Below are 21,689 nucleotides of genomic sequence, written 5' to 3' on the forward strand. Positions count from 1 at the left end.
TTCACGGGCAATCAACAAGATCATAACAATTTTCATCATGGGAAAACTTGGGCAAATATAATATTAAAGTAAATTCAGAGTCAAATGACCAATTTTATAGAGGAGGGGACATAATAAATACCCTGGACTGAATTTACTTCAACACCTCAAAAATAAAAATTAGTTATATTCTGTAAATAGTTTCATAAACTTTTAAAGACTTTATTAATAATATTAACTACTGGGGCACCTGGGTGGCTCAGTTAGTTAAGTGTCTGCCTTCGGCTCAGGTCATGATCCCAGGGCCCTTGGGATCAAGCCCTGCATTGGGCTCCCTGCTCAGCAGAGAGTCTGCTTCTCCCTCTCCCTCTGCTGCTCCCCGTGCTTGTGCTGTCAAATAAAATCCTAAAAAAAAAAAAAAAATTAACTATTTGACCAAACACTGAGTTGCCACACACTATGGTCTTATGAGAACCAATGAATAGTATATCAGAACATTTGAGGTTTTCTTTTATATAGATTTATAATTTATACAAAACATTTTTTTCCCAAATAAGACTATAAAATTAATGGAGGATCAGTGTCACATGTAGCATTAAGATAAAAATATGTGCTATGCTTCCAGATGTAGTTAAATGAGCTCATTTCATTCATGTTATGTACTTACTGTGGTCTATGCGCTTTTCTAGATGCTAGATATTTATCGATTTTATTAAAATGAACCAAGGTGCTTTTTAATTACAGTTTTTTTTTTTTTTTGCAAAGTGTTTCCCATTTCTCAGGCCTTAGAGGGCCTTCCTCAGTGATCCTAAGATAATAAATGAATACCTTATCAAGTAGTCTTGATAAAGGAGATACTTGGCACAAGAATTACCCATGTAGACTTGCCAGCAATCCATGAGAGGGTCCTGGAATAAGTACTGTGGCTAGGAGGGAAAGCACCAACCAACTTAAACTCATCACATTCTGTTTGGGGTATTTCCATGCAAAGGCAAAAAAAAAAAAAAGCAAGAGCTATATTCAAATCAGTATGCAAAAGGCGTGAGACAAGAGAAGTGATGAGCATGCAGAAATCATGAATAAGGAGTCTGAAGTCAAGAAAGAGATTAATCAAAGACAGGAGTGGGGGTAAAAGTCTAGCGCAACAGATGCCTGTTTCTTAAGGAGCAACCAAATGATGTCTTCAATGTACCTGAATAGATTTCCAGTCTCAGAACAATTCCCTTGCAGGGTGGCTCTGTGGATTGTTCTTATTCTCCCTGAAACCAGGATGAAAGCCATTCCTATTCTTTGCATTTCCTCTTCTGATAACTGTTCTTCTCAGCACCTGGAACAGTGCCTGGGATCTGTAAAGGTTTTTATAAATGAATATCAAGCACCCTAAAGGGCCCAAATTACACTGGAACACTGGACAACCAAAATCAGCCAACATGCACTTATTGAGGGGCATCTACAACTGTGCCCAGTACCGGGAAATACTCAGAAGTAAAATAAGTGAGTTTATTAAAAAATTGGATATTTAAGATTTTATTTATTTGACAGAGAGAGCATGAGCTGCAGAAAATACTGATTTTTAAACCCAAGTCAAAAAAGAATTTTGTCCAGGAGACTCAAAGTTCCACTTTATCCCCATCATACCTCCTGCACCCACAAGAAAAGACTGGATGTGGTTGAGGAAGGGGACATTCTATCTGACTTTGGTACCATTATTGGTGAGTCCTCATGGCTTATTTACTACATTTTACAAAACGTGTTTGATTCATTCTTTTGTATCACTGTCTTGGTTTCAAATCACTGAGGGCAGGCTACTACACTAACCAAACTATTTCTAGCACTATGTATCCTATGGTTATGCTTAAATGATAGAATTTGTGTGATCTTGGATCAGCTGGTTATTTTTATACAGCACTTCAAAGACCAAAAGCATAGAAGAAACAAAATAGACAAGCAGAATGTGAATAAGTAAGAATGAAAAGAGCCAGAGAATTTGAGTGGGTAAGAGGTGAGGCCACAGCCCCACAAAATTATAATTATTGATTCACACGAAAAGCTAGGCCTAGAGAAGAACATTTGCAATACAGAATTTCAAAGACTCACCTTAAAAAAAAAGGCACTCCCCAGAGGGCTAGTAGAAATGAAAATATATATACCCAGCCTGTTCACAGGAGTCTTGATTCTCTGAGTGTCTCTTCTCCGAACTTTCCTAACAAGTGAAGACACTGGTGATTTGGCATCACACTGTGCCTGCTATCAGGCCCTTCACTACCCAGGAGATGGGAGCAGAATTTTTTCACTAAGATTCTTACTCCATCAAGAATCCTGAGACATGACCAAGTCTGTAATATGTAAGTCTCTGAAAAACCAAACAAGACAATAAAACACCTTGTTTTCAAAAAGGTGAAATGAATAGATGCCAAGGTTTCTTTTACAATTTTACTAAATTCAAAAAAAATTTTTTTACTAAATTCTTTTTTGGTCCAAACATTTGAATCTTGGAGTTGAACTGCTTGGTTGATTTCTTAACTGTGTGACTCTGGCAAAGACCCTGAATTCTATACCTCAGTTTCCTCATGTGTAAAATGGATAAGATAATGGTATCTATCTCAATGGTAACAGCAAAGGTAAATATCACACATTAAACATTTTATACAGTGTGTGTGGCACACGGTAGATAATAAAAAAAAATGTTAGCGGTTAGATTTTCTAAAATACAAAATATTTTCCCAAATAGCCTGTACATATTAATAACCTAATGTCTATTTGTAATTAAAGTATGCTTTTAAACATACAACTTAATGCAATTAAGCAAAATATTCATTTCGGGAGGATGTAAATCACAGCCTGACTGGGATAGCATTGCATACCCATTCAAAAAAATACCCAGGAAATAACAAATGCTGGTGAAGATGTGGAGAAACCAGAACTGTTGTGCAACATTGGTAGTAATGCAAAATGGTGCAGCCATTGTGGGAAGCAATACAAACAGTTCCCAAAAAATTAAAAATAGGGGTGCCTGGGTGGCTCAGTCAGTTACACGTCTGACTCTTGGTTTTGGCTCAGGTCATGATCTCATGGTCATTAAATCAAGCCCTGCATTGGGCTCTGAGTTCAGCAGGGAGTCTACTTGAGACCATCCCACTCCTCTGCCCCTCCCTACTATGTGTGTGCTCTCTCTCTAAAACAAACAAATAAATCTTACATAAATTAAAAATACAATTACCATAAGATCCAGCTATTTAATTTCTGGATATATACCCACAATAATTGAAAATAAGAATGAGAAGGGTTATTTGTACCCCTATGTTCACAGCCATGTTGTTCACAATAACCGAAAGACGGAAGCAGCCTAGTGTCTACTGACCAATGAGTGGACAAACAAAATGAGGTGTACACCTATAATGGGCTATTACTCAGCCTTAAAAGGAAGGTTCTGACACATGGACATAGAATTCTGACACATGGACATTATTAACTAAAACTGGCCTTTTAAAGGGAAACGTATTACTGATTTCATATTTTCATTCTCAAAGAGAGAATTGTACAATTTTGTTCCTACCTCTGGATGATGGCTATAATAAGGAACAAGCAGTACGCAGGCACACGTGTACAGACAGAAGGCAGAATGATGGCTCCCAGGGCTAGAGGAAAGGAGAGCTATCGTTTAACAGGTACTGAGTTTTGGTTTTGTAAGATACAACTTCCGTGGATGGATAGTGATGATACTTTATGACATTGAATGACACGTTTAAAAATGGTTAAGATAGCAAATTTTATGTGTATTTTACCACCATAAAATTTTTTTTAAGTTTATCAATAGCCCACAGTTGTACACGTGTGCCTGCGTACTGCTTGTTCCTTATTATAGCCATCATCCCGAGGTAGAAACAAAATTGTACAATTCTCTCTTTGAGAATGAAAATATGAAATCAGTAATACGTTTCCCTTTAAAAGGCCAGTTTTAATTAGAAGGATACAAGGAATCAAAACATTTGAACCTAAAACAATTTAACTTATATTCTGTGTCCAATACATTGTATTAATGCTTTTTTTTTAAAGATTTTTAAATTTATTTATTTATTTATTCGTGAGAGACACAGAAGGAGAGGCAGAGACACAGGCAGAGGGAGAAGCAGGCTCCTGGGACTCGATCCCAGGACTCCAGGACCACGACCTGAGACAAAGGCAGACGCTCAACCACTGAGCCACCTGGGTGCCCCTGTGTTGATGCTTTAAGAAACCTTAATGGTACTATACGTCTATGATGCAGGATTGCATCATAAACAGAAAATCATTTGCATCAAGTAGAACTAAGTATGACTTCTGCTCCAGTCTTTAACACGAGAAGTAAGGGTTCCAATTCTGGTAATGGAAGAACAGCTTTGCGCTGAACTAACCCTCCTGCTGATGGCAATTTTAACTGCTACACAAAATATAAAAACAAACCGTAGTTTGAATTACTGAAGAGCAACCAAAAGCAATATTGGTAGAGAGAGACACAGTCCTGGAAGGAAGTGAAGCACACCAGGTGAGCTGTGCCTTGAACTGACTTTTCCCTTGTGGGTACCTTCCAGTCACGTGACCCATCAGGGACAGAGTTCAAACTCGGTCATACTGGGCTCCGGAAGATCAGAGGTCTGTCCTGAGAGGCTGGGAGAAAGCAGTCTGCAGAGACTGTGCCAAATCTGCATAACCGTTCTCTTCCAGTCACTGGAGGACGCCAAGTGATGGTCCAAAGAACCCAGCAGAAAGCAGCTGCTGGGAGGCTAGAGAGCTAAGCAGAGATTTCAGCCACTGTCTGATTCTGGGGAGACTGGACTTAGAATAATCACCTTGCGCCACTACTAGGAGTAAAGATCACATCCCCAAACTGAAAGCTATGTCCTCTCCTCTAAGGCAAAACTTAAAAAGAGTCATCCTGACAAAGCCTATAACTAAGCCCCAAGGATCGAAGTGATCTGTTTGTTAATTACAAGACAGCACAATGCGATACTCTTCAGAGGAAAGTAACATAAATCCGGATTCTCTACAATGTTATCATGGATTATATGATGTCAAGAATATCACTTAATATTACTAAGTATGGAAAAACTCAGGAAAATAAAAAAGAGTGGTAAGGGAGATGAAAGGACAGGGAAAGAGAGAGAGGAGGGTAAGAAACAATAAGAAACAACAATCATATGGAAGAAATAACATTTTCAAGAGAGGAAAACCTCCACAGTCGCTCATATTCATTTAATATAACTATATGCATATATTAGCCAAAATATGTGAAACATATTACTTTATTGCTCATATGATTATCTTCATAATAAACAATAAAAAGCAACAGATTTTTCTTTTGGATTTACTTCCTGGCATTCAATAGAAAGAATGAAAAGGATGTTTATATTTACTTTTCTTTGCTGAAACAGTGATTACGGTCATTCGTATTTGGGCATATGGCAAACATGGTTTTCAAAATTAAAATACACACAGCCGTGACACAGAGCAGAACTCTTGTGAAACAAAAACTCAGTCCTTTTACATTGTAATAAATGACCCTGAGATTTTCCCATTAATAATAGTTAATGCGTTGGGCAGCCCGGGTGGCTCAGCGGTTTAGCGCCACCCGCAGCCCAGGGCGTGATCCTGGAGACCCTGGATCGAGTCCCAGGTCGGGCTCCCTGCATGGAGCCTGCTTCTCCCTCTGCCCGGGTCTCTGCCTCTCTCTCTCTCTCTATGAATAAATAAAATCTTAAAAAAAAAGAAAAGTATCCAAAATATGAGCCACATTAACTATTATTTTTTTAAAGATTTTATTTATTTATTTATTTATGAGAGACACAGAGAGAGAGAGAGAGGGGCAGACACAACAGGCAGAGCAGGAGCCCAACACGGGACTCGATCCCAGGTCTCCAGGAATAAGCCCTGGGCCAAGGGGAGGCGCTAAACCACTATTAGCGGGATCCAGGGATCCTATTTTGGATACTTCTGATAACAGCAAAGGATTGTATCTTTTATTTCTTTTATCTTTATTTTTTTGGATTGTATCTTTTTAATTGTCTGATTTTGATAGTCACCTGATAAGCTCATTTAGTTAGTTTAAAATTAAAGTACATAATTTTTCACATGATAGCTGAATCCAGAGTTTACCTGGTTTACACTTAGAATGGTTTTCTTCTTTGATTTCAAGTATCTTTGAAGGTCAGTCAAGGATGACTGAACTATAAGCCGCCGTGGTGCCTTTTATTCCTACAGAGCACGAGACCCTCTGAGTTCCCCCCAAACGAGGCCATCCTCAGGGAGAGGGTGGAATAGGCTAAACGCGTTCACGTCATGTGAAATCTCAGTTGACCTGGTCAACCGAAAAGGAAATTATTAGTGGATTTATACAGATATCACTACTAAGAGACAAAATATGAATAAGTGCTTTCAATTTTTCCCAGATGCAGAAAGGAACCCGGGATTTATCAGCTTCACACATCATAAGCCTTGAGCTGACTCACCCTCTGGGCAGGGACTCTCAGTGAGTGAGGCTCCCCTTCCTAGTGCATGGCTCTCCTGCCGAGGTCACAAGGTCACGTCAGGGCAGCAGATTCTCGGAGGAACTAATTCTCATGACAGTGCACGGTCACCGCCTTCCTGCCTCGAAATGCTGGGGAGGCTTCACTGTGTGTCTAAATCATGCTTTGGCCGCCCAGACAGGACGACTGCCTCATGGTGACAGGCACACTGAGGGACTTCGGAGTTTAAAGCTAGAAGTGTGAGTCTTGGATGATTTTCAAACCACTTTCAATAGGTCTGAAACAAAGTGGGATAGAAATACATACTATCCGTTAGCTGATGTGGCACTTTTTTTTTCTTCTCTGAATATTTTAATAACTCGTTTCTACCGTAAAATAGTTCCTTCTGTCCCTAACCCTTCTTCCCTCCTTCTTTCCCTGTTCTCCCAACACGTCCTTCACCACCACCCGTCCTGCCCTAGGAAGATAGTTTCTTTCTCTTAGCATTCTTCTGTTCCGTCCCCCCCACCGGACTGAAGAGTGGTTCTCATTAGAGACATGTTCAATGCATTCATCCACGGCCTTGGGCTCTTTATCTTCTACTGTCAAATCTGGGGCATCTTTTAAAGCCCCCTTCACCACCTCCACCAAGCTCGCAGGTGTCCTTTCTTGTCCAAGAACTCCTCTCGCCAGCCTCTGCACAAAAGCCCGGACCATGTTCATTTCCATCCCAAGAAAAAAATAAGCTTTTGTCCCTCCTCCTTTAAAAACATTACTCAAAGGCAATGGGCATCACCACTTCACTGAATTAATTAATTTCTTCAATCAGGCTGGGTTTTATCTTCTTAGAAACTCTTGGCAAAGCAAAATGAACAGCAAATTTGATGTGACGTAAGAGATGAGAAGGGAGAGTGTGTGTTTCTGTGTGTGAGCAGAATTATGGGTATAAATATGGGGGAATGAGGATAAGATTAAAAGGAAAAGTGGAAATCGTAAATGCGCAGTGAGTACAGTTTTACAGCTTAAAACTTTTTTTTTTTTTTTTTTTTTTTTTAATGCAGCCTAGCTATTTAAGCTGAGATGCTAGGATACCGGAAGGCATTTAGAAAATAGTCTAACCCTCTTTAAGACCATTGCAAACCATTTTTCCTGGTTTATTTCTACATGACAACAAATATCTTTGAAAGTTAAATAATGAAAGGAGATTATTTCTCTCCCAAGAACTCTTTCAGATATAAGAAGGTGAACAACTCAAAGCTTTCAGTTGTGCTTACTTTGCCTGTGGTGTGTGTGTGTGTGTGTGTAAAGAGCTATATATGAACGTCCTCCCAAAATCTCCAAGAAAGTTGGCACATGCGTACACACACACACACACACACACACACACACTTTAATGTGACAAGAGGTCTGTTACATCTTGGGCTTTTTTTGCTGGTGAAGGCAAAGCTTATTCTCAGCTGCCAGAAGAGTGTTCTGAGCCAAGCTCCTTTCCACCCCAGCACTGCCTTCTGGTATCCTGCTATGGCCCATGGGCCAAATAAATTTCCCAAGATGTTCAATTAATGCACCCAATCCTGGTCAGTCTGGCTTCTTTCTATTACTGAAGCAAGGTCTTCAAATCACCTCTTGGGAATGTGTGAGCCCCTAAGGGATGAATTCAAATAAAAATGTAGTAACAAATTCCCATTCTTTATTTTATTTTTTTTTAAGATTTTATTTATTTATTCATGGCAGAGAGAGAGAGAGGCAGAGACACAGGCAGAGGGAGAAGCAGGCTCCATGCAGAGAGCCTGATGTGGGACTCAATCCCCGGCCCCCAGGATCACACCCTGGGCTGAAGGCAGTGCTAAACTCCTGGGCCACCAGGGCTGCCCTCTTTATTTTATTCTTAAAAAAAAAAAAAAAAAAAAAGAAAGCATTATTATGACTAGTCAAAGCATCACACGGCACACACTGCATGGTCATCTGCCACAACGGAGATATTTGTGTCCATCCTGCTCTGTGAAGGAGCAGAGTGACATGTGGCCATGCGGAAGCCTACTAGACTTCAAGTCATTTCGGGGTTGGCAGCAGGGAGGACCAGCAGTGTTCAGGATTAGAAAGCAAAGGTCTCTTGAGCTTCCTGGATTGCTTTCTCTCCTTTATGCTCCCTGAATTAATTTGCTAGGGCTGTCATTATACCACAGAAAGGTAATTTCTCATAGTTCTGGAGGCTAGAAGTCCAAGATCAAGAGGCCTCTCCTGAGGCCTCTCTCCTTGGATTACAGATGGCTGATTTCCTGATGCATACTCACATGGCCTTTTCACCCTGAGTATATATCCCTGGGTGTCTGCTAAGTACAGTGGTCCTATTGTTCAGGGTTTCACTCTTAAGATCTCATTTAACCTTAATTACCCCTGTGTAGGCCCTCCAAAGAGAGTCACGTTGGATATTAGGGTTTTAACACGTGAATTTTGAGAGAACACAGGTGGCCACTGAACCAGCAGGTAGCTAAAAGCAAGAGCTCAGGTTCACAAAAGCAACAGTCCTCCTGCAGCTCAAAGGGACATCCATACAAAACTCTTCACTAATGATGATCCTCCAGGGACTCTTTCTGTATACGTGTGATGAGTGAGATGATTTAAAGGTAACCTGTGGCCCTGTAGGTCTTTCATGATGACCCTCAGTACCTGTTTCCTCCTAGGAAATGTTCTGCTGAGTCCAAGGTCTCAGGCTTAGAGTTAGGAAGTTATTTGATACTAAAAACTAAGTAGCAAACTTTCTGCATATTTATTAAGATTTTTTTTTCATAAAAGACATAGATGTGCACAAACACATTTTAAATTTGCAAGCGATAGTGAAGTAGGATGGGTTATTATAATCAGTTCATCTCATGGCCCCAAACTAGAGGCACGGGAGCTATGGTACTCCATGTGATGGTATTAGGAGGTAGAGCCTTTGAGAAATGATTAGGGTTAGGTGAGGTCATGATGGTAGAGCCCTCATGAATGGTTATTGGCGCCATTATAGAGTCACAAGCAAACTGACTTCCTTTTTCTGTTCCTCTGCCACATGAGGATATGAGAAGTCAGCAGTTTGCAACCCAGAAGAGGGATCTTTCTGGGAACCTATCATGTGCCCTGATCTCAGACTTTCAGTCTCCAGAACTGTGGGAAATAAATTTCTGTTATTTATAAGCACCCAGTTTATAGTAATTTGTTAGCACCCAAAACTGACTATGACATCTGATAAACTTTGTCTTCAAAAATAGAAAAGTGAGCCTACCACTTCAAGGAAAAATTACTGTGATGGTATTTGTTGCCAATGATAAAAATCCAAGCTTTCAAGTGAAAATTAAAATTTTGGAAGACCTGCATCTGCCATTGTACGCTTGAAAACTTCCCAATATTTAAAGCCTTTTCTGATGAAATTAGTAAGGATATCTTAAAGAATATGTGTTTTGGATATTATATAATGAAATATGTCAACAAAAGAGGTTGAGAATCACTACCTTAAAATGTAGGTTGGGCTTCTGTTATCCAGACCATTTTGATCCTTCCTTATTAAAACAGAACATAAATCACACACATAAAAATTATAAATTAAAGAGTTTCTCTCCTTGAAAATGATGAGCAGGGCAGCCCGGGTGGCTCAGCAGTTTAGCGCCACCTTCCGCCCAGGGCCTGATCCTGGAGACCTGGGATCGAGTCCCATGTTGGGCTCCCTGCATGGAGCCTGCTTCTCCCTCTGCCTGTGTCACTGCCTCTCTCTCTGTGTGTGTGTCTCTCATGAATAAATAAATAAAATCTTTTAAAAAAATAAAAAATAAATAAAAATATAGATATGAAACTCTTGGAAAGGTTAGTCTTTTTTTTATAGTTTATTCTAAGAGAACATCTAGAACATTTATAATCTACATTCCACCTTGTTTCAAATATACAACAAAGAGAACAGTTTCTGGAGTCACATAGATCTTGGTTTGAAATTCAGATCTTATTCCTTCTTTCCGATTGTGTGACTTGGAGAAATTTACATTTCTGAGCCTCCAAAGTCATCCTCGATGATCTCTGGTCTTTTATAACTTTTCTACTCTGGTCTTTATATCCTTGTGGCCTTTCCATGGTGAATATTGGTCTATATGACCAATAGAATATGGCAGAAGTAATGGTATGTAACTTTCAAGAATAGGTTATAAAAGAATACAACTGTTGTCTTGAGTTCTTGCTTCTTTTTTGGATCACAGCTTCGGAAGAAAACAATCTGTGCCTTGAGGCCACGCAGGCAGCCTGTGGAAAGCTCATGTGGTGAAGAATGGATGTGCCAACAACCATGTGAGTAAGCTTGGAACATGCTTCAGCTCCAGTCAAGGCTTCAGATGCCTGGTGCCCCGGTTGACAACTTGTCTGCATCATGAGAGACCGTGAGCTAGAAGCACCCAGCTAAACCGCTCCCAAATTCCTGGCCACACAAACTATTGTTACCATATTTTAGTTACTATACTTTAGGGCCAGTTTATTAGCTACCTTCTGTGCCTTTTTTGAATTGATGCCTAACGGATATCTTTTTCCCCCTGAAAAACTATAGTTTTGTTAGAATTAGAAAGCTGGTACTGTGAGTTGTCGGCTACTGTTTCATTCAAGCAGAGGGGCACATTCAATAAAGAGTTTCACATCTTTCCTAAAGAAAATTTTACTGAATTTCAGATTTCAGCATTTGTTTCAATTATTTTGGCTTTCCTCTTTCCTAGTCCCCACCCCCCACTCTTTCCTAGTTAAATTAAACTATGTTGGTTTTCCTCCCCATCATACATGTGAGATCCTCTTTTACTGACTTTTACAGCTACCACTTCCTATCAAATCTTTTTTTTTTAAATCTCTTTCTTCATTTCCTATTGATGTTTAAGTTTCCGTCTTTGCCATCTTCTATTTCCTTTAAAGCATTTTGTGTTGGCTTTGTTACTATTTCATTTTCTGAGTCCTTTCACTTCTCATTTAAAGCTTTTCCTCTACTCATTTTATTTATGAAATTTAAAAAAATTCTGAATTTTGATGCTTTATCAAAACAAAGTATTTATCCTTATGTTATTTTAACATATTTTAAAATATTAGATAATAATTATTCATTTTGTAAATTGGATTTCTGGCATTATTTCACAGTATGTAAAGGCTTTATTTTAATATACTCCCATTTCCTTTTTCTAATAATATCTTGGCTTGAGATTTGATAAATCCTTTTCTGCAGTTCATTTTGAAGTGAAATAAGTACTCCTGTCTTCTTAAGAGGAATGAATGAGCCAAGATAGTTTTTCCAACTTCATGACTCTAGATCTCTCTTTCGTTGTTTTCACAAACTGATGAAAAATACAGAAGTTAAATTCCTGAGATTTTCCTCTTTTTGTCTTCTCCCCTAATTTTATTTAAATTCCCTTTCTTTTGCCTCTATTGTTTCTGTCCAACTCAAACAGGTTTCTACTCTCAGCACTTTCTCCTTGGTACAGGGCTTTGTCATAGAAAGCTGGTTTGGTTTGTTACTTTCAAGAATTCATAGGGACAAATCCCTGAACAGATCCTGCATCCTCAATTTCCTGAAGCCCCACTGAACAAAGCAGCCTGCAAAATGCCTTCCCAGGTTCTGCAGCTATTCTCAGAATAGTCCACCATGTTTTACAGTGAGTCACTGATAGTAATTTAGTAGATCTCTGTCTTTGGTTTTGTTTTCTTAGTTACTCTGATTGTTCTAACAGGGAAATTCAGAGAAATTCAAAAACTGTATTGCCATTACTACCTAATTCCTAGAATGGTATGCTTTTGTTTCTCTTTTGAATAGAATTTCCTTAGAAGTGTTTTTTACAAACTTGTGCATTTGCTTAATTTTTTAGTTTGTTCAAAAAATGTGTTCCTGATGTAAATTTTAAAGGGAGAGATTAGTTTACTGCCACTCCTCTGTATACCCATTTTCAACATTTATTAACATATAGTCCATCTTATTTCATTTTTAGCCCTATTTACTCCTGCTCCCTCAATGGATTATTCTGAAGAAAATTCAAGATATCATATCATTTCAACATAAAATACTATCATTTTCAATTATTTTTGAATGTTAAATTTTATATGTTTGTGTGTTTGTGTATATATATATAAATATCAGGCCTGAAGTCATTTACAACTTCACATAAGTTACAAGTACATAATGGAGCCTTGTACATACAAGTACATAATCAAAATTAGCAAGAGGTCCATTCTTAGAGATTTATGAAAAAGACAGTATTAAAGACAACAATACCTAAAACCATCTGTCCAGTTTTCTGTCAGAAAATCTAAGCATCATCCTTAATTCTTCTTTCCCTTCCTCCAACAGCACCAGAAACCCAAAGTTCTAACCATTCAGCATCTTCAATATCTCTAATTCCCACTGCCTCTCTGCCTTAGTTCAGGACTTCTTTGTTTCTTTCCTGTGCTGTAGCAACAGATTTCTAACTCATCTCTTGACCTCTAGTCCCACCCACTTCAGCTGCTTCCCCCAAGAACCATTAGCAAAATCTTAAATGTAAATTAATTCATTTGGCTCTTAGGTTTAGCACTTAGTGTCCCCCATCACTTAAAGAAAACATTCCTTTTGAAATAAACTACACTGCTCAGGATCCAGATCCTGTTTATTTCTCCAATCTCTCCTCTTAACTTTGTCTATATAAACACCACTCATGTTTCATTCAATGCTCTAAATTATTTTAGACAACTGTGCTTTCTTTCAAATGTGTTGCTCTATTTTTTTTTCCAAAACCCTTCCCCCATACTGCCAGCAAACTCTGACTTACTTTAGAGCTTTAGCAATGTTTCTCTCAGCTTTGGGAAAAAAAAAATAATAATAATAATAATAATAATAATAAAGCTTTATTGAGTAAAATGACTACATTTTGTTCACAAAGAAAACTTAAATAGTATTCTGGACTTCCAATATCTTGCTCACATTTCGTATTTCATTTGTTCCTCAAAAATCTCCATGAAGTATAAAATGCAGGTATTGGTTCCTATGGATGAATAAACTGGGTAAGGGCAGCAGTCAGTAGGTGGTAAGAGGTAGGACAAGGCATTGGAAAACTCCAGCAGGCACCATTCTTGTTGTATCCTATAGAAATGATTCCCACCCCCAGTGCTGCAGCAAGCAAATCTGCCTTTGTTTCATATAGATCACTTTCAGAGTTCGCAGCAGGGGATGTCGTTCATTATGCAGATTTTTGACCTTTTTCTTTCTTTCTTTTTTTTAAAGCTGTCATGACCAGTAATTCTAAATAATAGGCAACTTAAAAAGCTTTCCATTGGAAGAAAGTTAGTTTTTTCCTTACCTTCTTCACTCACAAATGCACCCAGGTCAAAAGTTTAGGGAAGCTTGGTTTGAAATGGTATCCATGTTTTCTTATGGTAATTTTTGATTTCTAAATACAGAAGTGATTTAATAGTAAAATCCTACTGGTCCAGTTAGAGGTCATGGGAATGCCTCTGAGTATAAAGAATTTTAAGCTACTAATTGGGCAAAGGCTTATAGAAAGCAAGGGTAGGGAAGCAGTTTATGACCTTTACCTACACTTGAACTGGAATGATAATCTACATTTCCAAAAATACTAAAAATTTCAATTTGAATTTTGGTGCTAATGCTTGTAAAGACTGATCATTCTGTTCTGAAAGAAGAAAAAATGTAGGGGAGAAGTTAAGAGCAAGCAACATTATCAATGGGACTAACAATCAACTAGAAAGTAGCCTCAAGAATTTCCAATTTTTCCAGATGCAATATTTAATACTCTCTCTCTCTCTCTCTTTCTTTTTGGTTTACATTTGGTAAACAACCATTTTGAAATCTGAGTGTCGTAATACCTGCTGTCCCACTCCAGCTACCAAATTGGTTAAAATAGAAAAGATTTTTTACTGTAATTGTTTTTCTTCAGGTTGTGGAACATCTTTGTATTTTCAATAAATGCTTTTTTATTAAAGACATATGAATAATAAAACTAATTTCAAAATCCGAACATCTTAAGTTTTACTTTTTACTTTCAAACTGCAGTTGATGTGTTCCCTTCAAAGACTTTACTGGATGTAACATGTCCAAAGTAAACTGATTAATGTGGACAAATAATAATTCCACAGTTTAATCATGCTGGTACACCCTCCCACTGAATAATGTAATCTTAAGAAAATACTCAGATAAAGCTGATTTTTTTCAAGATGAAATTTAAGAAAATTTGGATATTAAGGAATTGAAAATTAATTAGAAGGGCAATTTAATCCCTCAATTATGTTTGAGAAGGCTGAAAATTAGGCTCCCTTTGAAAAAGGGGGGGTTGGGGGGGAGTATGTTAGAAGAGACTTCTAGTGTTTATAGTAACTTACTGCAGTTTCATTTTTTAAAAAATCTGTAGATAGAATAAATGTACTTTTCCCTATTCCTTTTTTTTTTTTTTTTTTTTTTAGGATTTTATTTATTTATTCATAAGAGACACAGAGACACAGGCAGAGGGAGAAGCAGGCTCCATGCAGGGAGCTTGACATGGGACTCTATCCTGGGTCTCCAGGATCAGGCCCTGGGCTGAAGGTGGTGCTTAAACTGCTGAACCACCCAGGCTGCCCCTTTTCCCTATTCCTCACACTAAGTACAACTAAAACCTCTGATAATAGATATAAAACAAACATAAGATGACTCTGAAAGGTGAAGAGAAGAAGATAGGCTGGCTAGAGACCTCAGGACCAGAGGTGATGTGTTCCCTTGGTTTTCTTTTTGTCACATATATCTCAGACTTGGAGCTAAAGCTGGTAACTCAGAAATGTCAGTGAATGGAGAACAAATGAAACAAGCCTGCTCTCAAGCAAAAGAACTAAGAAATGGGCAACTAGCAAGACAGAAAACCATTAGACAATAACTGCTCTGCTCCAGTGAAACAGAACAGAAAAAAAACTGTAGCCTCACCCTACCCATGCCAGCAAAGGTTGAGATGAAAAGCCTAGATTTCTACTGTTCCCAGACTGTAATAGTAGTGGCACCAATCTTCCCCTTAAAACTTCTATGGGGTTGGTGTCAAAGAAAGCAGATCAGAAAGCCAGGACTTTCATCCCTCTCAAGCAGGATTACTCAAGACTGTGTAGATTCTCATATCTCTCCAGAAGTAATGATCAATAATGTAATGCCTTTGCCCATCCTTGCTGGGTTTCAGAGGATTTTTACTGAAGAGTTAGGACTTTTATCTCCACCCAGCAGTGATGAGGCTGACCCTCCCCCATAATGTCAGTCAATGCCATGAAGAAAGAAGTAACAAGCCCCTTGGCCCCTCCCACCCCGGCATAGCTGAGTGTGGAGCAGGAACTCCCATTCCCATTTTACAGTAATGATTAGCTTCTTCCCTCAGATGTCAATGAAGGCCAAGTGGGAACCTGGAATTCTATACCATCTGACAGTAATGAGGCAGTACACCTCCCACTTCTGCTTTCCCTTCCTAGAAGAAACTAGCTAAAACAGAAGATTTTAATAAAACTCAAATTCTCAGTACATAATGTCTCAGTTTTGACAGAAAAATCACTCATATCAAGAACCAGGAAGATCTCAAACTAAACAAAAAAAGACAATGAATAGATGTCAAAACTAAGATGACAACAATGTTAGAATTGCCTAATTAAGGTCTTAAAGAATTCATCATTAAAATGACTCAACAAACATTACAAATGTGCTTGAAACAAATAAGGAAAAAGTATTAATGAAGAAATAGAAGATATAAAGAGAGAGAAATGGAAAGGTTAGAATTGAAAAACATAATAAAAACAATAACAAAAAACTCAGTAGAGAAGCCCAACAGTAGAATAGAGGGGACAGAGGAAACAGTGAACTTCAAGATAAGATGACTGAAATTACCCTATCTGGGAAGAAGGGAAGATGGCAGCAGAGTAGGAGGACCCTTAGGATCACCTCATCCCATGAAAACAACCAGGTAACTATCCAATCTTCCTAAATACCCCAGAAATTGACCTGAAGACTGGCAGATTCCACAGCCATATCTAAGAAGGTAGGAAGGGCAGAGATGTGTTTTGGGAGAGAAACAGATCATAGGCAATGTGATGGAGAGGGAGCCTGGAAGAGAGTGAGAGATCAGCATACAGGGGATTGCACAGGGAAAACAAATCCCCATAGCAGTTGACTTGGAAAGCAAGAGGGGCCAAATTTCAGGAGTTTTTGCAACCAGCAGGGCTTAAAGCCTAGAGTTCTAAAGGGCAGTGGGCTTGGCTAGTGAAGAGCCCCAAGGCATTTGAGGCTGCTCTTGGAGAGAAGGCAGGACATAGAGCCCAAGGACATACAGTGGGAACAGTGATCTAAAGAGTGCCCAAGGGTACACAGTACAGAGGTTATTTGCTCATCCCACAGAGGCAGTATTCACGGAGAGACCCCTTCAGGAACAAAGGAACTGGCAGGGGCCATTTCTCTCCCTTGCCCCTCATCACAGGCACAGCATCCACACTTGCTACATAATTTGTTTACATCAAGCCCCTTGAGCTCTAGGAGAACCACCGTTTGAGTCATGCTTGCCTTAGTCCCACTGTCCTGGGCTCCTCCCCCAGAAAACCAGCCCAAACCCCTGCTGACACTGACTGTCTCCTGACCTGGGAGTTTTCTGAAGCCTAAGTTCCAGCAAAGGTGGCAACAGGTCTCATTTCAGAAGCAGACCAGAGCACACCTACTTAAAACATGCCACACTGGGGCCAGGAACCAAACATTACTCACAAAAGGCAAAGAGAGGCTCTGCAGATGAAGACTAGCTTGAAGGATAAAAACAACAGAGCACATGTAGCACACATTGGAGACACTCCCAGAAGAGCCAGGCCCTTGGGAACAGGGTCCTATGGAGCCTTATACAGCAGGGCATTATAGGACCACTACTTCATAAGGCCATTACCCTCAAGACCAGGAGATGTAGCTTACTTTCCTAACACCCAGAAACGGGCACAGAGATTTAGACAAAATTAGAAGACAGAGAAATTTGTACCAAATGAAACAATAGGTCAAGGCCATAGCCAGGGACCAAAGCAAAACAGATGTAAGCAACGTGCCTGATGGAGTATTTAAAGCCGTGATCTTAAGGATACTCACTGGACTTAAGGGTGGAAGACATCAATGAAACCCTTGACACAGTGATAAAAAAGAACCAATCAGAGATGAAGAGTACAATAAATGAAATTAGAAACACTAGATGCAATGAACAGCACCCTGGAAAAAGCAGAGGAATGAGTTAATGACCTAGAAGACAGTGTAATGGAAAGTAATCAAGATGAACAGAAGAGAAAAGGGAATTATGCAAAATAAGAAAAGACTTAGGGAACTCTCTGACTCTATCAAATGTAATAACATTTGCATTATAGGAGTCCCAGAAGAAGAGAGAAAAAAGGGGACAGAAAATTTGAAGAGATAATATCTGAAAACTTCCCTAATCTGGGGAAGGAAACAGATATCCAGTAGGCACAGAGAACCCCAACAAAATCAACAGATCCATATAAATACAGATTATAATTAAAATGGCAAAGTATGGTAATAAATTTTTTTTAAAGTATCAAGACAATAGAAAGCAGTTACATACATGGGAAACCCCATAAAGCCACCATGAAAGAAAGACAAACAAGAAAGGACCAGAGAAAATCTTCAGGAACAATTAAAAAAACAGGCAAAAAAAAAAAAAAAAAAAAAAAAAGGCAATAAACACATACCAATAATTACTTTGAATGTAAGTGAACAAAATGATCTAATCAAAAGACATTAAGTGACAGAATGGATAAAAAACTAGACCTTACATGCTGCTTACAAGAGACTCATTAGACCTAAAGATGCCTGCAGATAGTAAGTGTGGGGATAGAGAAACATTTATCATACAAATGGATGTCAAAGGAAAGCCAGTGCAGCAATAGTTATATTGTAAAAAAATAGACTTTAAAACAAAGACTGTAACAAAAGATAAAAAAGAATATATATAATAAAGGGGCAATCCAACAAGAAGTTATAACAATTGTAATATGTATGCACCCAATATGGGAGCACCCAAATACAGAAAGCTATTAATAACAAACATAAAGAAGGGGTGCCTCTGTGGCATAATCAGTTAAGCATTAACCAAACTCTTGGTTTCAGCTTAGGCTCCATGCTCAGTGCAGACTCTGCTTGAGTTCTCTCCTACCCTCTGCCCCTCCCCACTCATGCTATCTCTCTCTCAAAATAAATAAACAAATAAATAAATCTTTAAAAAACAACAAAAGGAACTAATTGATAATTATACAATAAAAGGAGGGGATTTTAACACCCTATTTATATCAATGTACAGATCATCTAAGCAAAAAATCAAAAAGCAAACAATGGCTTTGAATGATACACTGGACCAGATGGATTTAACAGATATATTCAGAACATTCCATCCTAAAACAGCAGAATACACATTCTTATCAAGGGCACATGGAACATTCTCCAGAATAGATCACATATTAGGCCACAAGACAAGCCTTAACAAATTTAAAAAGGTTGAAGTCATACCATGCATTTTTTTCTGACAACAGTATGAAACTATAAGTCACTCAAAAGAAAAAAAAATCTGGAAAGACAACAAATACTTGGAGAGACCACAAATACATGGAGGTTAAATAACATGCTACTAAATAATTAATTGGACAACAAGGAAATAAAATTTAAAAGTACATGGAAACAAATGAAACAAAATGAAAACATAATGGTTCAAAACTTTGGGATGCAGCAAAAGCAGTTTTAAGAGGGAAGTTTATAGCAATACAGGGCTACGTCAAAAAGCAAGAAAGGTCTCAAACAACCTAACCTTACACCTAAAGAAGCTAGAAACAGAACAACAAACAAAACCTATGCTCAGCAGAAGGAAGTAAATAATAAAGAATAGAGCAGAAATAAATGATATAGAAACAAAACAAAACAAAAAAAACAATAGAACATATCAAGGAAACTCAGAGCTGGCTCTCTGGAAAAAGAAAAAAAAAATCAATAAAATTGGTAAAACTCTTCCCAGATTTACTAAGAAAAAAAGAGAAAGGACTCAGGCTATTGGGTGGCTCAGTTGGTTAAGCATCTTATTCTTGATTCCTACTCAGGTCATGATCTCAGGGTCTTAGGATCGAGCCCTAATTTGGGCTCCCGACTCAGCAGGGAATCTGCTTATCTCCTTCTCCCTCTGCTACTCCCTTTACTCCTTCCCCTCTCTAAAATAAGTAAGTAAATCTTAGGAAAAAAAGAGAAAGGATTCAAATAAATAAAAAGGACTCAAGTAAAATCTCAAAGAGAGAGGAAAAATAACAACCAGCACCACAGAAATAGAAACAATTCTAAGAGAATATTATGAAAAATTATATGCCACCAAAGTGGACAACCTAAAAGAAATGGATAGTTCCTAGAAACATATAACCTACCAAAACTGAAACAGAAGAAATAGAAAATCTGACAGACCAATTACCAGCAAAGAAATTGACTCCGTAATAAAAAATTCCCAACAAACAAAAATCCAGGACCAGATGGCTTCACAGGCAAAGTCTACCAAACATTTAAAGAAGAGTTAATATGAGACACCTATTCCAAACTCAAACTATTCCAAAAATAGAAGAGGAAGGAAAACTTCCAAATCCACTCTGAGGCCAGCATTACCCTATACCAAAACCAGATAAACACCACAAAAAAAGAGAACTAAAGGCCAATATCTCTGATGAACATACATGCAAAAATCCTCAACAAAATACTGGCAAATCAAATCCAACAACAACAAAAAAATCATTCATCATTAAGTGGGATTTATTCCTGGGTTGCAAGAATGGTTCAATATTCAGAAATTAATCAAGATGATGCACTACATCAATCAAAGAAAGGATGCATCATTTCAATAGATGCAAAAAAAGCATGATAAAGTACAAAATCTTTTCATGATAAAAATCTTTGACAAAGGTTTACAGGGACTGTACCTAAACATAAGAAAGACCATATATAAAAAGCCCACAGATAACATAATCTTTAATAGGGAAAAACAGTTTTCTCCTAAGATCAGGAACAAAATAAAGATGTCCATTCTCACCATTTTTAAAATTTATATTCGATTTGCCAACATACAACACCCAGTGCTTATCACATCATATGCCCTCCGTAATGTCCATCACAAAATTACCCTGCATTCCCACCAAACTACCCTTCACTATCATCACTTTTATTCAACATAGTACTGGCTGGAAGTCCCAGCCACAACATTCTCACAGCAAAGAGATAAAAGATACCCTAATTAGTAAGGAAGAAGTAAAACTGTGACTATTTGCAGATGAATGATAGAGAAAACCTGAAGGAATCCACCAAAAAACTGCTAGAACTGATAAATTCAGTACAGTGGCAGGATACAAAAAAAAAAAAAAAAAAAAAAACAACAATCTACAGAAATCACATGCATTTCAAAAAAAATATGTTGTATTTCTGTACACCAATACTGAAGCAGCAGAAAGAGAAATTAAGAAAACAATCCCATTTATAACTGCACCAAAACCAGCAAGATACCTAGGGATAAACCTAACCAAAGAGGTGAAAGACCAGCATTCTGAAAACTATAAAACACTGACAAAAGAAATTCAAGATGACACAAAGAAATGGATACTCATGGATTGGAAGAACAAATGTTGTTGAAATGTCTACACTACCCAAAACAATCTATACACTAATGCAATTGCTATCAAAATAACAACAGCATTTTTCACAGAGCTAGACCAAACAACACTAAAATTTGCATAAAACCACAAAAGACTCTCAAATAGCCATAGCAATCAAAGGACAGCAAAACTGGTGGCCTCACCATTCCAGACTTCAAGTTGTATTACAAAACTGTAGTGCTCAAAACAGTGTGGTACTGGCACAGAAATAGACACATGGATCAGTGGAACAGAATAGATAACCCAGAAACAAACTCCACAATTATATAGCCAATTAAGTTTTGACAAAGCAGGAAAGACTATCCAATGGGAAAAATACAGTCTCTTCAACAAATGGTGTTGGGAAAACTGGACAGCAACATGCAAAAGAATGACATTGAACCACTCTCTTACACTACACACAAAAATAAATTAAAAATGAATTAAAGACTTAAATGTGAGACCTGAAACCATAAAAATCCTAGAGGAGAACACAGGCAACAACTTTGACATTGGCCCTAGCAGCTTTATTCTAGATAAATCCCCAAGGCAAGGGAA

At 38.1% G+C, this 21,689-nt stretch overlaps 2 long non-coding RNA genes across 2 annotated transcripts in view; one reads left to right on the plus strand and one right to left on the minus strand.

Moving 5' to 3' along the window:
* Positions 1-21,689, minus strand: part of LOC144282630 (uncharacterized) — a 39,882-nt gene continuing 18,193 nt past the window's right edge. Inside the window, exons 2-3 of the long non-coding RNA XR_013351127.1 lie at positions 1,172-1,325; positions 1-384 (exon numbers count right to left, since the gene is read on the minus strand). This is a non-coding gene — a long non-coding RNA (uncharacterized LOC144282630). The remainder of the gene's footprint in view (positions 385-1,171; positions 1,326-21,689) is intronic.
* LOC144281689 (uncharacterized) lies at positions 4,239-11,128 on the plus strand. The gene is made up of 3 exons (XR_013350113.1): positions 4,239-4,504; positions 6,405-6,721; positions 10,685-11,128. It is a non-coding gene; the product is annotated as an uncharacterized LOC144281689 (long non-coding RNA).

This window comes from Canis aureus, chromosome 13 (genome assembly GCF_053574225.1).
Source record: "Canis aureus isolate CA01 chromosome 13, VMU_Caureus_v.1.0, whole genome shotgun sequence".
Taxonomy (NCBI): domain Eukaryota; kingdom Metazoa; phylum Chordata; class Mammalia; order Carnivora; family Canidae; genus Canis; species Canis aureus.